The following is a 6,374-nucleotide window of genomic DNA, read 5'->3' as shown; positions in this document are numbered from 1 at the left end:
ACACTTCTTTAGCATTGTAAACATCATTGAGTTGATATTATTCAAAAAAAAATACTATAAACTAGTTTCGTTATAAAATAAAAAATTCAAAATGATAAGAATTTTCGGGAACTTAAAAAGTAGACTTCTGGCGAATTTTTATCGCAACGAAAACACAAAACTCTGAAAAATAAATGAGGGTTTTGAATTTAAACGGCGTTTGTATTCAAGTGAGATATTTCAAATGAAATTTTATAATATGAATGGACCAACATTTATACTTTGTTAAATTTTAAAAATAAAACAAACTAAACATGATAATTTTTAATTTCCATTCACAGGGAAGAAATTATAGTTTGATGAAGATGCTTAAAAAGTTTAATTTTTGTTGTCGATTATTTTCATACTATTTCGAAATTTTATTCGAATTAATTTAAAAACTAGCGCAATTGAAACTATTTATTGGTTTAAATACAAATATACTCTTCTTTTATTAAAACATGAGTATATATTCAAAGTGATTCGGATTTTTTCTCATTGCCAAAACTTTTCTACTTAAATATTTTTAAATGGTTGAATAATAAATTGAATTGTTTATTTCTTACAATATGAAAAAATAGAGGGATGCTAGAGAAAGGAGGATGCTCGTTACTATTGGTTATTTGCAATACTAATTAACCAATAAAATTTATAAAAACCAAAATAAATTTATTTTTAGATTAGCATCCTACTTTTTTTCAGCATCCCCTTATTTCCTCCTACTGTAATAGATTGGTGGGTTGACAAAGTTTAGAAGTTACATTTTGTTGGTTTTAATTCAATATAATTAATGGAATTTTTGTTATTGTTTTAAAAGTTTAATACACGTTGATTACAAATACATTATTTCAATATTTCATTATGTATTTGTTTTGGTGATTGAGTTTATTGTGAAATAACTCTAAAAACGTGATATACTTGATCAGTTATGTTCGTTATTAAACACACTAATGAAAAGTATTTTATTTGAGTGTTTGGTCAAGTTGATTATGATTAACAAATCACTCATTTGTAATAGACAAACGTTTAATTTGAATAGAACTAAAATAACAAACTCTTTGCCAAAACCAACGAATTCGCTTGACATCTTTTTTATACAATATAACAAAAATTAGAAAACCCGTTATACAACAAAAAATGTTCTATCATTTTTTTTAAAAACAAAGAAACACAAAAATTTGCAGACAAACTTTTTTGTAAATTAATTAATCTTTTTAATATAAAAAGAGTATTTTAAAAATGGTTCTGTTTAAAATTAAACAATAAATTCGAGAATATTAAACATTAAAAGCTTCTGATAATGACTGTATTATGACTCAGACACATTTATGAATTAGAGTAGTTTGTTGTTGTTTCTTTTTTTTTACTTTTCATTTAATTTGTTAAATCCCAGTTTTATTTCGCTTGGAACAAAAATAATGTTTTACCCACAATAAAAACAAAAAAACATTATATATAACGATTGGCTATAATTGTTATTACATGTTTTTTTAATTATTTTTGGAATATCAAAAACAATTGTGCCGTTTTACCTTGGTAAAATAGACCGAGTTGAGCAAAAGCAATTTATAATTTAACAAACATTAAATCTTGCTTTGAGATTATTTTAGTTGTTTTACAAACCACAAATCGATTTTAATTTTAAATTAGTACAATTTAATAAATGTCATTTTTTATTTTTTTTATAAATCCATTTAATTATAAATCTTGGCACCTCAAGTGGTAATAATTTGGTAAATATTAGAAAACAATGGCAAAAAAACTTAAAATGATTATTTATTTATAATTTATTATAAAATATTAGAACATAATATCTTTCGTATAAATTAATTAATTTAGTAAGGGCAACAATTTATTAAAGTGTTTTTTTGAAAGAAAATTTTCGTTAAAAAAAGATTACAATAAATAATTGGTTGTTTTGTCAAAAAATCTCGTTTTTATTTTTGTGTAGACATTTATAAAAACTATAAAAATAAAAAGTACAACTTATAACATTTTATTTTTTTAACAATATTTAAATTTCGAGTAATAAAAAAATAACATGAAAAGATTCAAAACAAACCCAACAAGTAAAAACGATTTAAATGATTCTTAAAGCAAAACGTTAATTTGTTATAATTATTTTATTTAAATTTTTGTGTAGTAAAATAGTTAATGACAATACTAGAAATATCATATAAATTAATTGTATACATTTAAAAATTGTTGAATATTAACTATAGAAAACACGGAAATTAGGTGTTAAAGAATAATAAAATGTGATATTTATTAAATAATGATAAATAGATTTTATTTTAGTCATTCTCTAAACGTTGTCCTTTCTTCAAAAGTTGTCCCTTTGCAAAAAAATACACAAAAAATTCTATAAAAAAATGGGAATTAGGTAATAAATCATAAAAACGGTAAAATATTCCCGAATATTAAGAATAAAAATACACATAACGAGTAAGTTATTATTTGTTAAAAATACTTAATATGTTACTATATTTAAACTATTATATAACTACATTTTAATCTATTTTTATTTAGGAACTTTTCACAATAAGGAAATTATTTTTAACATAATTATGTATATTTAAATAACGGGCAAAAAATGATATCATGCAATTAGATTATATCGACAAAAGAGATCCAAAAGCAAGAAACGACTATCATGAAAATGCACCATTATCCATGCAAGGGCAACCCGTACAACCAGTAATGTTGCCCCATCAAGATATCCCACCACTTCAAAAAAGATCACGGGGTCGGCCCCGAAAATTGGATTCAAAAAAGAAGAAAACAAATACATAACCTTATTTTCACTTAACAATTGACCAAAGTTGTTTGGTTGAAAGATGGAGTAAAATGGTGATAACATGAATGCTTCACGATATTCAGAAATAATTGGGATTAAAAAAATAAACATTGAAAAGTATCTTTCAATGTTAAGAAAAGGGATATCAATATATCCAAAAAATAGTCATCGAAGACAAAGCCGTTCTTTACCTTTTCAAAAATTGGTAGAAAAAGCTATTGAAGAAGACACAACAACAAAAATAATTTCAATTTAAAAAAATATAGCACAAGAAGAAAAATTACATGAAGAAGAAGATGTTGATGAAATAATTTTGGATATTCCAAAAATATCCAAGGTTGTTGTTACTAAAGAGGAAGTTGATCTTTATGCACCTTCTATATTATCAATTAAAAATTTCATGACTGGTAAAACAGCAACAGGTGAAGAGAGAGAAGTCCTCATCTTTTCTTTCAGAAGGACAAAGACAAGAGGGCCAACAAGCAACACGCCAGATAATAAAGAAAAAAGAATTGCAGCAGTAAACGCTCTAAGGGGTTATATAACAAGTGAAGCACGTTGGGTTTGTATAAATGAAACCAGTTGGACTGTAGCATCAACTCCTGCATATGACTGGTCAGTTAGAGGCAAAAAAGCCTTCATCACCAAATCAAAAGGTGGTCTTCGCCTCACTTTCATATGCACAGTTGATTGTAATGGACTCTCTTATTGCAATGTGGGTTGTGGAACAAACACATTGAATTCTTTTGAAGACTACTTCCGGTACCTAATTCATGAGTATGATATAAAACATAGACAGTGTGTTTTTTGTGGATATATGTGATATTCACAACATTATGAGAAGAATGCTAGATAATAATAACAACATTGTCATATTTAATGCTGCGTACTCACCAGCACCAAACCCAATTGAAAATATATTTGGGGTCTGGAAAAGTAGGGTTGAAAAAAATGTGAGAACTTGGAATGGAATAAGAAAGTTTTGTTGAAAAAAACAGAGATGTTTTTTTTCATTATTAAACCTGAAGAGTGCCAAAGTTGTTTTGAAAATGTTAGGGAAATTTGTGGCCCCGAGTTTACAACCAAGAAAATATTTAATCAAATGTTTTTAAACAATATTCACGTTTTTTATTTTTCCTAAAAAACAAAAATCGAAAGTACAGACTTAATTTTGAAAAATACCAATCCCGTTCTATTATTTTCGTATAATATCGGGAATTTATCGAAATATTAACCAGCCTTTCCAAAAAATAAATACCGTTATTTGATTTACATAAATTGGATATTTGACTGGACAACACACATAGTATTGTAGTGCTAATTACACAACAACAAACATCTCAGTAAATTGGGTCCGAATTGTTTGTGTCAATATAATGCTAAAAATTAGTTTCGTTAAAAATTATTTTCAATTAAAAACAAACTTGTGGTTTTTTTTCTCAATTCATGAAAAAATACAATTATTAATTCTAAAAATTAAAATAATTAATTAAAGCAAATGTTCCATATTTTTTCTTGATTTTAGATGCACAATCTAAATCGTTTTGGAATTGAATTGATATAATTGTTTATTGTTTCCAATGATATTAATTTCCACACTTCGGTGAGTGCTTGCTTCAATTCTTCAACATTCATTAAGATGTTTTTCACCCTTTTAATAAGAGTATCAAGACAATGTCACATACGTTCAATCGGACTAAGATCCAGACTGTTTGCAGGGCATTAGTCAAGAACCCCAACTATTAATAACGAGTCAATATTATGAAACCATTTTATGGTTGAACGAGCTGTATGCGGCCGTGCACCGTCTTGCTAACACGTCGTTACGTGTTTATAAATTTCAATTTTATAAATTGAAATGCTGAAAAAATCAAACGTTTTGATTTTTTCAGCATTTCAATATAAGATTCCAAATCAACTTTTCCAGTTAAAAAATCAACATTGATTTAAAACTGTAACCAATTACACCCAGATCATAACCCCCGCATTGTATTTTGGAGTAGCCACAAAATTACTTTCATTAAACTCACCCTTTCTTCTCCAAAGTTATTAACATCTGAATAAAGGCAAAAACGGCTTTCATCTGATTTTATGTTTTTTGGTCAAGCGAGCTAAAAAATTCTTTTATTAACCAACTATTTCTTGAAAAATAGTTTGAATAAAATGTGTTAATATGTCATATTTGATCTTTATATTTGTTTTGCATAATTTATTCTTTCATTTTTTCTTATTCGCCAGACAGTAGAGAGGGAAATTGTAACATCATGTGAAACCAAAAACGAACAAGACATTGGATTATCAATTGTTTGTTTCACTACAAGTTGAACATGTTCTCTGGACACTTTTTCTGGTTGACCCATTCTCTTCAGTTTTACATCTCCCCATCTTTTTAGTTCAGCTACCATGGTTTTTGATATTCCAACTATTTTTGTTTCAATACTGTAAAAATAATTTTAGTTGAGCAATTATTTTTGCTCTTACTATTTTTTCTTTTTCTGGTAAATAAAGGGTTTACTCTGAAGGTTTTGACATGTAAATGTTTCATTTTTATTTGAAATACATTTTGTGATCATTTGTATGTTTTTTATGAAACAAAAACCACATTGTTTTATATTTTATATGAATTTTTTTATGCTTTAAAATTTCTTTAAGTAAAAAATATTTATATTTTTCGAAAAAATTGTTTCCCCAAAATATCAAACAAAATGTGGGGTCATTTATATACAGACTTTTTTCAAAACAGGGTTAATATAGATTATAATTTTATTAATAGAAATACAAAAAATACAATAATAATTAATAATAGAAACGATTTGTAGTGAATTTTAAACAATATAAATAAATGATAATCCAAATAATTTATTATCAAATATATATATAGTAGATTTATTATCAAGATATATTAACCCTTCGAGGACTGAAAAATTTTTCTTTTTTTTCTTTTTTTTCAGAAAAAAAGTTCAAAAAATAATTTCACTTTTCCAAAAAAATGAAAATAATGGTGACTTTTCATGAACAATTTAGAATGATTTTTGACATATTCGATAAAATAGTTCAACTCAAATTCAAACTTTTGAATTATTTATAAAACATTTCATCATACATAAACTCAAATTAATTGGTTTTTGTTAAAGATTTGTCCTTCAATCAATAAAATAGATAATTTAACAAATTAATATTAGTAATAAAAATAATACGAAAATAAACTGTTTTCATAAACAAATAAAATTGTTAACAAAATCGATTAAAGAATACTATCAGATATTCAAGTTTTTTAAAAAACAAAATAAAAAACACTTAAAAATGTGCAAAATTGTGGGTTCAATATAACTAATAAGATTGGTTCAAACCAAAATAAAATAACAACATAACAAAAATATTAATGTTGAAATAAAAAATAGATTCCACTCAAAGTAAAAATACTTAGAGAACCAAATAACATCAAAATATTACGATATAAACCCACTGCTTACTATTAATTTTGTTTGTTATTCATCTAACACAATAATAAAATTAAAATAATTATCTCATATGGTAAAACAACGCTATAAAACATCAA

The sequence above is a fragment of the Entamoeba invadens genome (genome assembly GCF_000330505.1).
Source record: "Entamoeba invadens IP1 unplaced genomic scaffold scaff_1105074726643, whole genome shotgun sequence".
In the NCBI taxonomy this organism is placed as follows: Eukaryota; Evosea; order Mastigamoebida; family Endamoebidae; genus Entamoeba; species Entamoeba invadens.
The sequence above is the reverse complement of the archived record's forward strand: the minus strand, read 5'-3'. Positions refer to the sequence as shown.